We start from the raw sequence: 12,593 nt of genomic DNA on the forward strand, positions 1-12,593 counted from the left end.
CAAGCAGGTGTTATCAGAGAAAGGAAGAACGCATCGATTTCACATTCTGAGGTTACCAATTCCCTCCTAAAATAAATATAGTAACTTAGTTTTCAGATCTTCTTGCCACATTTATTCTGTGCCAAAATTTTTTTTCATTTTAAGTATAGTAACACTGCAGAAAACAGACGTAAACTCACAATTGGGCCGTTGCTCTCACAGTGTGCCAATGGCTCTTACTTTCTGGGTTCTGTACTATTATTGCCGCACTACGGACTTCACTGCAAAGTGATCCGAACGTGGATACATCTGCAGATAGAGAGACTGTGTCATTATACATTCCTCATCAGTACAATAACAAGTCCTCCGATTGTGTTTGATGACTAGACACTGAAGCTTCACGCACAATTTGTACAGAACTGAGTACACATAGCAGGACAACTGAAAGGTAGAAGATGTTTCAGAGACTACGTTGAAAGTTTGTTATACCAGAGAAGATGTGATACTTAGCCATATTTCTCCTCATAATTGCCTCATTATTGTGTTTAAAGAATTTCTAACGCACTTTATGAACAATAAGGCAATTCGCTCTTCATTTCATAAATGCGCGTTGATTTCTTAATGGATTACCAGATGATTGAATTCCCCGCATATCAGCCTTCCCCGAATTTATTTTCAAGAATCGCTTGCATGTACTGTTATATGCGAACCAAGCATATCAACGCCTTTATAATTTTTCCAATACGAAGCTTTTATGTCTTGCATTGGCGAGGAACGGAGTAAAGGTATCGTTTACACATACATAGAGTTTTGTTTCTCACAACGTTCGAGCTAATGATGACGATCCGTACGTGTAAGTTCGTATCTGAAAGAAAGGGACTTTTTCAAACGTAGTGGTGAATATATGTCCCAGTCAGCGTGATTTGCCTGCGACAGACTCAAATACATATTGATGGCGGCAAAAGGGCATTGCATCATCAACGGGAACTTCAAGGTTGATCACTTGGTTCGGGGGAGCACAATGATAAACGCCAGGGACAGATATGTAAGTTGCTTGTGATCATTACCTTCGCCTGATGACCGATGGTAGAACGACATGTTTACGACGTCTTATATGAAGTACTGCATGGACTTAATATTAGTGTAAGGATGCTTCGGGCCGCAAGTTAAATGCAGACGGTCCAACGCAATATTTCTTCCTTTGGTTTTTGTGTTGGTTCACCAAAAACGGCTCAGTGCCGCTTCCACTCTTGAGCGAAAAATTAACAGTTGAAACCGATTCAAACCGGTTCATGTTCATTTACATACGAGAATTATAATTATAGGGAAACAGCATACATTTGTTTTTTTAACAAACTTGACACTGCTACGAAGCTGCACTGAAAGATTGTGCGTGTTTCTTCTTGAAGCCGCACGTAGTCACAAAATATTTATGTAGATCCAACACTAATGCTCGAATTTATGTGAAGGTGAGCTTTATTAAGGGAGTGAGAGAGACAGGAGAATATATTGAGAAAACGCAGAGTCCTCTAGCCTGCTACTCTACTGAGGGGAAAGAGAAGAGAAGAGAAATAGAGAACTTTGCAGCAATAATTAGGACGGGCAGTGGGATGCGAATGACCGGCTTGAAACTAGGCATCTGTTAACTATATATTTTAGGAAAGCCTTGATGCCTCACTTCATTGATATGTCCAGTAAATGGCACGGTAACACTATTTCACTGAACGGACTGTTTGTAATTGGCGCTAACGAATTATAGTAATGTCACGAATCGTCTCGACGGGATGAATGCACCGCCATTTTACAGCTAAGCGAGGATTCTATGCATTTTTCGTGTTCGTCAACAGTTCTGCGTGTGCAAAAACTCAGCTCTTGAATTTGATGCTAAATCGCTTCATTGTATATGCAAGAGCTTACACGTCTCATCACTTGGATATGCATTTTCAACAGGCACCATTTTCAATATCAATTCACTCTCAGGTAGATAACAGGGGTTTCTTAAAGATTAGCCACTGTGCGACCCGCGTAGGCCATGTGTACGCTCGCACCGCCCTCTCTTCCTCGTCCTTCCAAGTGCTTGCGTCACTTGCGCGCGTAATTTCCATCCACTTTCCTCGTGTGGCGGTTCCGTCGCGCGTGTCCAGGTTCCGCCGGGTGGCTGTCCCGTCGTGCAGGTCTAGCTTGGCTGGCCGAGGTGGCGGTAGTCTTTCACGCGAATGTATGTCGCCGCAGACACCTCCGATCAAAATAAAAGTGTGTGTGCGCATCTTTCTTCGGGATGACCATGATCGCCGCTCAAGAGCAATAAAATTTGCTGATACCTTTCATCTGAATTCTGCGTCACCTCTATGTCGTTTGCTAAACTGCTTCTTTGGTAATCCACCTTCAAAGCAGTAGAATGGCGAGTGAGTTTTTTTTCTACACTTTCATTTTACTTTAGCTTAACAATTCTACGTTTCCATTAAAAAATCAAATTTCCCCTATTCCTTCATTGGCTTCAAGATCAGTTCGTTCCATATGGCTGGGAATTAAAAAAAAATTGGGCCCCATAGTTTTCTTCATTCTTCTTCATTATATACAGGGTGTTTCAGCGGACACTTTCAAAATATATTTAAGGTTGCCTGTGGCAGATAGCCTAATTCTAGTTAATGAGCTGGTCTACTCGAAGAGGGGGACAATACTTCCACAAAAATTGAAATGCAGAAACGTATAATCAACAAAAATCACTAATTAAGTTTTTAAATAATTACCTGATGATCCATATTGCAATTTACAAATTGTAGCCGTGGAGTTCGCAAGGCAGGTCCATTTGGAATTAATTGTCAGGATGACACCAGTTTCGTGATATTATTTACCGAACTTTGCGGAGAAATGCATTGGCATTCCAGTTAATCTTGTGCATCAATGAATAAAGCGAAGTTTTGTTAAGAGACTAACTGGAACGCCAATGAATTTCTCCGCAAAGATCGGGAAATGATATTCCGAAAGTGGGGTCATTCGGAGAATTCGTTCCAAGTGGATTCGCCTTGCGAACTCCACAGCTACAATTTGTAAATGGAAATATGCGCCATCAGGGAATTAGTTAAAAACCTAGTGATTTGTTGTTAATTATACGATTATTTATTTCAATTTCTTGTCCAAGTAATGTCCGCTTCTTCGAGTAGAGCAGCTCATGAACGAGAATTGTGCTTTCTGCCACAGGCAACGTTTCAGAATTTTTGAAAGTGTGCGCTGAAACACCCCGTATATATATACATATATATATATATATATATATATATATATATATATATATATATATATATATATATATATAACCTTCACGACACGCGCATGCTGTCCTGTGAGTTGTCTGTAACTACGTCCACTTTCTGAAGTGTGTGTCCATGCACTAACACATAGCTATATGAGTGTATGAGTGTAAGAATGATTTCCCTTTGATCTCCTCTGATCTCACGTTGCAGAGCAATGGTAAAGTTTCGGGGCCATAATTGCGAGCTAGAATTCTCAATGATGCAATCACCTTCGCGAGATTTCGCGGTTCTCAGCCTCGGACGCATGGATGTAGACGGCCGAATAAGCTCCTGGTACTGTGCGGAGATAGCGATCTTGACACAGCGCTAGATCCGTTGTCAGCCGCAACCACACGGTGCGTTTATCGCGAGTGAAAACGCGAAGCGATTGGAAAAGCCCACGCCACCGATGCCTATACGCGAGGGAATCCGTGAGACGGGGACGGCGCAGTGCAGGTGTGGCGTGCCCATGTACCAGAAAAAAGTGGTCGCAGTTTCACCTGAAAGGCGAAGCATCAATTGCGATAGCAAACTTGTAGAGAGCTATACGGAGTAATGATATTAGCTTTATCAGCTGTATAAACTTGGACAAGCAGCAGCATCGGCAACACGCAGAACTGTTGTCGACGCCATCGGCGTTTTGCCCGCGTTCGCTCAAAATGCGTGCGACGTTGGTGACTGTTGCCGGAGCCTGTGATATAAATAGGCACTTGGTGCCGCAGCTAAACGTCGCCTCCCTTCCCTCCCCCTCCCCCACGGCTTCTCGCGCGTCGGAAGAAGGTGCGTTTGCTCTACATATATGGTGATTGTAAAGGAGAAAAGAGACGCCTACTTCTGCAGCCCTTAAGCGAGCACGGCGCGGAACGCGCGTTTGTTCTCCGCCGTGCGTTCACTCCCCGTGAAAGACGCGCCCCTCGCGCCCTTTCACTCGCACATACAGCGTTCGGCGCGCGGCGACGATTTCTTCTCCAAATGACGTCATACGGAACCTCACGGCGACGGCGACGGCGACGGCGACGGCTACGGCGAGGGCGACGCCGACGGCAGAAATCTGCTTTTGAGTGTCCATATAATTGCTATCGCAATAAAAAAGTTGTCGCAGTTTCACCTGAAAGGCGAAGCATCAATTGCGATATCAAATTTGTAGAGAGCTATACGGAGTAATGACATTAGCTTTATAAGCTGTATAAACTTGGACATGCAGCAGCACCGGCAACACGCAGAACTGTTGTCGACGCCGTCGGCGTTTAGCCCACGTTCGCTCAAAATGCGTGCGGCGTTGGTGACTGTTGCCGGAGCTTCTGATATAAATAGGCACTTGGTGCCGCAGCTAAACGTCGCCTCCCTTCCCTCCCCCTCCCCCCTCACCCACGGCCTCTCGCGCGTCGGAAGAAGGCGCGTTTGCTCTACATTTATAGTGATTGTAAAGGAGGAAAGAGACGCCTACTTCTGCAGCCCTTAAGCGAGCACGGCGCAGAACGCGCGTTTGTTCTCCGCCGTGCGTTCACTCCCCGTGAAAGCGCGCGCCCGTCGCTCCCTTTCACTCGCACATACAGCGTTCGGCGCGCGACGACGATTTCATCTCCATTGACGTCATACGGAACCTCACGGCGACGGCGACGGCGACGCCGACGGCAGAAATCTGCTTTTGAGTGTCCATATAATTGCTATCGCAATAATAACGTCCATGATACTGCAGATGCAATCAATGGGTTCCACCCTCCGTGATGCGCAGGAAGCTACACCACCTGGTCATGTTACATGGAATAGAGGTTACCGTCAAAATACTGAACCCCACATGATGATTGGTGGAAGCACTCGTGGCATCGGGACACGAGTGACAGCTTCTAATAGCATATCATAAGAAGCCAACAAACAGTGACACCAAGGACTACATAGGGAAAATTACTTGTACTTACTAATTGAATTAAAGAAATGAAAAATAAGGAAAATGAAAATGGATGAAAAAACAACTGGCCGCAGGCAGAGAACGAACCCACGTGTTCTCATTACGCGTGCGATGCTCTCACCATTGAGCTACCGCGGCGCCGTTTTCCCACACACTTTCTGGGGTATTTATGTCTTACAACCAGAACTAACCCTCGGAGGGTAAGCCAGCGCAACCACTCACAAACCTAGGCGGCGAATGTGGAACATCCTCTCTGCCGCAGGCGTCACGAGTACGTGATCTTTTTGGGTGAAGGCAACTGGTCAGTAAAGCCATATGTGCTACCTGAAGGCATCAATGTTGCCGGATTCGAGCCCTCGTTACGTCATGGACGAGAAGAAAGGAAACCGAGGAGCCCGATTTTTATTATTCATAGCACAAGAAGCCAACAAACAGTGACACCAACGACAACATAGGGGAAATTACTTGTACTTACTAATTGAATTAAAGAAATGATAAATGATTCTCTTTCAGCTTCTAATAGCAATGACATAGGACGATGACGATGCCAATATAGGTGAGATGGTTCGCAAAGAAATTGTGCTGCTTGTGCCTACGTTCTGTTCTTAGCAGACGCATTGAAGAAGTTACACGTGTTGAATGAGAAAAAAAGTTGAGTTTTGAAGTTTCATACCTGTATATAAGCCTGGAACCGCTGCACCGATGTAATTAGGGTCATACGCTGACTTTCTGAAAGTAAAAATTTAGGGCGACTTGGTATTACAGTCGTAGTTCCTACAGTCCTCGCAAAAGGACATACGTGTACAAGTGTTTGATAGGTTGACTGCGTACAATTATAAATGCAGGAAATGCATCATAGAGTTCCTCAAAGCACCTCATTTACATATACTTGCCAATACGGTAATATATGCATGCGAACAGAGCATGCAGGACACTTAGAAAAAAAAGCAGCACATTCAAGCCATTTCAAGGTTCATGAATCTCGGGAGGTTAAAGGGAACCGGGTGCTTTTGCTTTAATTATATTTTGTCTCCTGGGAATATAAGCGGACTAAAACTGTGACTATAGACGATCTATTTCTTGGCTGCCACGTTGTATAAATTAGGACCTTTACTTAACCTTTTCTGTTCAATATTTATAGGCTTCTCTTGGGTTACAATTTTGGTTAGAAATATGTAGCCTACTTTTATTATTCTAGGAAAATTTGAATAAAGTGAACATGTAGTGCCGCTTTTATCAGCGTGCTGGGCACAGCAGCTCCCGCTCCTCTTGCCGTTTGCTTCGAATAAATGTAGCAACGAGGGCACATTACACTATTCGTCCTGGCCTGCACCATAGGAGTGTTGACACATCGGTGGCTAAGTGACTAAGGCGTTGCACCCTTGAGCACGAGTTCGCGGGATTGAATCCCCGCCGCGGCGGCCGCATTTCGATGGAGGCGGAATACAAAAACGTCCGTGTGCTTGCGTTTTTGTGCACTTTAAAGAACCCCAGGTGGTCGAAATCCTTCCGGAGCCATCCATTACGACGTGCCTTATAATCAGAACTGGTTTTGGGAAGTAAAACCCCAGATAGAAGAAGTGTGTCGACGGGCGCAGGCATGCTATCGTTGGGTAGACATGCGACTATCGCAAGCCGGCTGACAAACCTTTCCTACGACTCTCCAAATACATACCCTTGTGCGTTGGTGCCTGGTTCACCTAGCTACCAGCTGATTTATCTTGAACCTAATCACTACACAATAGTTCAAGCATGACATGCTACTCTAATATCTCTGTCTTTACGAAAGGGTACACGAGAGCGCATGGCAAATAGCTTCGTTGGCCAAATGTTGCGCAGCGACGTGGCAAGATGCCAAAAAAAGAATCATGGACACTTATGTATCATATTCTTGATATAAGCGCGAAGAAGACACGGACGGAGGCGGAAGACACGACGAGCGCGTGATTCTTACGTGATTTGCACGTGAAAGCGTTGTAACTTATCTAAGTTATCACCTCTAAATACCTCTTAACTACTGCAACGTGTTTGCGTTCCATTGTTCGCTTTCCTTTCTCTGCGTTCATTAATCACCAAACCACAAGCATTCAGAACTTATCGCCAAGTAGCTATGAGTTCATATTGGTACTGCTTCATAATGTGCTTCATGACGTGACACGTGACGTGACGTCATACGTGAGCATCTCAGAACCAATTTCACTTCCTATTATCACGTTACCATAATACGTGACATTATTCATTGTCACGGGTCCTTAACAACTCTACCTTAATCCACGTTAACTCATCTTTATCAACTTTAATCAAGCTTTATCCACTTTAATTCACCTTCACTCACTTTACTCCACATTAGGTCACCTTATACTCTAATGGCGAATTCCATTGGGAGAACAGGAGCATTCAAAAAAATTAAAAGAGAAGCTGAAATTATGGGTGCATACGTCACGGAACCGCTGCCGTGAGGTCCCATGCAGCTGCACCGTGACGACGGCACACAAAGAACGAAGGATCAGTACACGACCGTCATTTACCTTCATATAAAAGAAAGAAGAAAAAATTTGCGTACCTTGCACTAGTGGCGCAAGGCTAAAGAAACAGCGGAGCTGATCGGCACCTAGCTGGTCCTGGCCTGCGGGTTATGCTTTTCCGGAATTTATTGATTGTTGATTTATTATGGATTACCTATGGATTGGCTATTGATTGGCTATCGCAAGGTAATAACCACGTATATGGGGTAATCTAAGAACTAACAAGTCATCCACAGCATTTCCCCCGGAATTTATTGGTTATTGATCGATTATCAATTTGCTATTGATTGGATATCGGTTGGCTATTACAAGGAAATGGCCATGTACTGGGCTAGGCTTGAACACCTTCGATAGTTCACAGGGGTATGTGCCATTGCGCTTAGACCCTTTCTGCACGCCCACCAGGTTCGGCCCACAATTTCTGTTTACGTGTTACGGACTGACGGTGGGCTTAAACAGCCCCGCTGTTAAAAGCACGCTGAAAGTGCTCTTTCCAGAGACTTCCTGTTTCAGTGGTCGAACAGGAGTCGGAGCGCCGTCATCTAGTGGTAGAACAGCAGTTTCGCTGTGCCGAAATTAGCTGGGAGCAGTCCGAAGTGCTCTCCCCTAAAAAGGGGAGTACAGAGAAAGTCACGTGGCTTAAACCGCTGTATCCTCCTCATTAGTTTTTACTTTGCTTCAGCCGGCGAGCGCGGCGGCAGTGGCTGCAACTAAATGAAGTTGGCGTTTTGGCCCCGGTGAGTTTGACATCGATGACAGGATCGAGCTTCGCAGCGATTCAGCGTCAGATCCTGCTATTTCTAGTCCCTGTTGCTTCTCGTTGGACGCGCGGGGACAGTGGCAAGAAAGCGTTTTCGCCTTGCTGAAGTGCTTGAGAGCCTCGACGGCGACATTACCGAAAGCTGCCGGTGCTGAACTCCAGATTCAAGTTGTTTCAAAGTTGCAGTTTCAGATAATCTGCGTAGGCGAAAATATTGTGGGTGTGTCGGCCTTGCACAAAACTATCTAGTACGCGGCCGCAAACGGTGACAGCGTTACTACCAACAGATCACAACACGATCACACGTGTTTTTGCCGCTCTCCCGCAGAGAATGCTGGGACGTCGAGTGCTTTAGTCACATCGTCCCCAGGCAAGTCCCCCTCCCACTTGCTCTCCAGATGCACACCGCATTCCAGTGGCGGGTCGAGGGTCCCTGCTCTCAATGCGTTGCCGCCTGTCTCCGCATTGCGCGGCGCGATGTTCCTGTTCTCCCAATGGTATTCGCCAAAGCTTAAGTCGGCTTACTCTAACGTCGCCGCCAGATGGCTGCGACGTTAGAGTAAGCCATTGCACACGTCACGTCACAGCCAGATGGCTGCGATTGACGTGTGCAATGATGCACGCACTAGGCACACCTTTAGTCAGCGAGAACCGTCGAAACGCGCTCGTCTCATAACCTGGAGGGCCGAGTTCGATTCCCACCCAGACCCAAATGTACAAAATAGTCTTTTCAAAGCCGCTAACTTTTGTTGTTTGGGTACCCCGCCGGGGTGGCTCAGTCAGCTAAGGCGTTGCGCTGCTGAGCACGAGGTCGCGGGATCGAATCCCGGCCCCGGCGGCCGCATATCGATGGAGGCGAAATGCAGAAACGCCCGTGTGCTTGCGTTGAAGTGCACGTTAAAGAACCCCAGGTGGTCAAAATTAATCCGGAGCCCTCCACTACGGCGTGCCTCATAATCAGAACTCGTTTTGGCACGTAAAACCCCAGAAAGAAGAACTTTTGTTGTTTGGGTGTTCAAAATGAAGCTTTACAGAATTTTTAAAAATCGCCTGTGGCAGGTAGCATAATTCTTATCGTTGAGCTGGGTTATTCGAGGAGAACGACATTAGTAGCACGAGAAATCAAAACACATATTCAACTAATTAACAAAAAGTCACTAATTAACTTCTTCAATATTTACTCTACGACACATATTGCAATTTATGAATTGTAGCCGGTGAGTTTGTCAGGCGTATCCACCAATTGGAAGGAATTTCCTGAAGGACACCAATTTGGAGATATGCGCCATCACACTCACCGTAAAAATGCACTGTTGTTCCATTTACTTCTTTACCAAAATTCTGTCTTATACATTGAAGCACAAAAGTAACTGGAACGCCTATGTATTTCGTCCCACACTTTGGGAAATAATATCTCGATACTGGTGTCATCCTGGAAATTAATTTCAAGTGGATGCGTCTTGAAAACTCAACGGCTATAATTCGTAAATTGCAATGTATCGTAACGTAGTTAAGTAAGTTAATTAGTCAATTTTTAATAATTAGTTGATTATGTGTTTCGATTTGTCGTGCTACTAATCTCTGCCTCTTCGAATAACCCAGCTCAACGATAAGAATTATGCAACCTGCCACAGGCAATTTTTTAACATTCCACAAAGCTTCACACGGTATATTTGCTTAGACCAGCGTGCATGACATGACGAGAGTGACATGGAATCACATGCTTATTCATGACTTGCCAATAATCTCATGTCATCACACGCATGTCGCTCATGTGATGACAATTATGTAATGTCATTAATATGAGGTCATGCCCGCATTTCATTTCATTCATATCCCGATGCATATCGAGTTAAAGAAGCGAACGCGGTAGCATCGTGTCATTCATACCACTTATGTCGTGACATGCATGCCATGACAAGCATCTGATGTCATTGATGTCATGCCATGACATGCACTTATATGTCTTGTAAATCTTGTCACAACTTTGCATGCTGGATGAAGGTGACTACGACATGCCATGAACGGCCACTACAGTCTCCGCGATATCATCATAATTATTATCAGCCTTTATTTATGTACACTGCAGGACGAAGACCACTCCCTGCGATCTCCAATTACCTCTGTCTTGTGCTAGCTGATTACAACTTGCGCCAAAAAATTTCCTAACTTCATCACCGCACCTAGTTTTCTGCCGTCCTCGACTCCGCTTACCTTCTCTTGGTATCCATTCTGTAACTCTAATGGTCCACCGGTTATCCATCCTACGCATTACGTGGCCTGCACAGCTCGATCTTTTTCTCTTGATGTCAATTGGAATATCGGCTTTCCCCGTTTGCCCTCTGATACACACCGCTCTCTTCCTGTCTCTTAGCGTTACGCCCAACATTTTCGTTCCATCGCTCCTTGTGCGGTCCTTAACTTGTTCTCGAGCTTCTTTCCTAACCTCCAAGTTTCTGCCCCATATGTCAGCGCCGGTAGAATGCAATAATTGTACACTTTTCTTTTTAACGACAGTGGTAAGCTGCCAGTCAGGATTTGGCAATGTCTGCCCTATGCGCTCCAACCCAATTTTATTCTTCTGTAAATTTCTTTCTTATGATCAGGGTCCCCTGTGAGTAACTGACCTAGATAAACGTACTCCTTTACAGACTCTAGAGGATGACAGGCGATTCTGAATTCTAGTTCATTTGCCAGGCTATTGAACATTATCTTTGTCTTCTGAATATTAATCTTCAACCCCACTCTTATACTTTCTCGTTTAAAGTCTTCAATCATTCGTTGTAATTCGTCCCCATTGTTGCTTAATAGGACAATGTCACCTGCAAACCGAAGGTTGCTGAGATATTCGCCGTTGATCCTCATTCCTAAGCCTTTCCAGTCTAAGAGCTTGAATACTTCTTCTAATAAGCATGCAGTGAATAGCATTGGAGAGATTGTGTCTGCTAGCCTGACCCCTTTCTTGATAGGTAACTTTCTGCTTTACGGACTCTACAAGCTCAACTCAGCATATTAGATAGCAGAGTGCCCTCACAGAAAAATATCCTGGGACCATGGCCAACGCATTCTTCCATGCGAAAGGCCACAAAAATTACAGGACACTTTGTAAATTCCAAAGTCTGTTCAGCGAAAGCCTGTGCTCATTCGACTGACTACCGCCGCATTCGCTCATTCCTCTTCTGGCGTTTGGTATCGGGGGGAATCCACATTCTTGGGGCGCTTCTCCGAACCGCTTACCGTGGAATTATCACCAGGCCGCTTGGGAGCCATCAGACTAACTCGACTGCTGCAACGAGACGTCCGACGAAGGAGCGTTGCCGCGCGCGCCGCTGTGCCATCACGTGATTGCTGAGAGAATGTAAGGGGAAGAGGCCACAGCTGTGGCAGCGCAACTGTTGCTATGCGCCGCTGTGCCAACTCGTGATTGCTGATAGAGTGTGAGGGCGAGAGGCCACAGCTGGCACCGTTCCAGGGCACGGATGGACGGACGGATGGTCGGACGCGGCGAGTATGAGCCATTAAAAGCTTTCGCCTTAAAAGCTCTGCAACACTTCTTGAAGACGACTGGACTGTATGAGCACTTGTGACAGTGGACCTTCCTCTGCGACTGACTGTGAATGACTGACTCTTTATTATTACAGCGAAGCTGTTAAGGGCTCACTTTTCGATCGTCGCGTCCGGCAAAGGAAAAAAAAATGTTACTCCATCTCCCGCTAAAGGGAACCATGTGTGGATGGTAAGCAGCAGGAAGATGGTTAGCTTAAGCAGGCGATGGTTTCGCGACAGCGGCCCGAGCGCTCATCGCGGCGCTGCACAGGAGAGAGAATGAGGCGCGCGCGCTCCGTCATTTTCATAGCGCGGAACTACCGTGGCGCCCCCAGCGGAGTATACAGCTTGACCGGGAGATGGTTTCGCGGCAGCATCCCGAGCGCTCATCGCGGCGCTGCACAGAAGTTAGAATGAGGCCCGCGTGTTCCGTCATTTTCATACAGCGGAACTACCGTGGCGCCCCCAGCGGAGTATACAGCTGTCGCACCACCTGTCGTGCGCGCTTCTCCGGATTCCTAGAGGTGAGAAAGGGGGGAGCGTAGGAGAGGAGAGAGAGGGGGAGAGGACGCGCATGCGCT

The sequence above is a fragment of the Dermacentor silvarum genome, chromosome 9 (genome assembly GCF_013339745.2).
Source record: "Dermacentor silvarum isolate Dsil-2018 chromosome 9, BIME_Dsil_1.4, whole genome shotgun sequence".
Lineage (NCBI taxonomy): Eukaryota > Metazoa > Arthropoda > Arachnida > Ixodida > Ixodidae > Dermacentor > Dermacentor silvarum.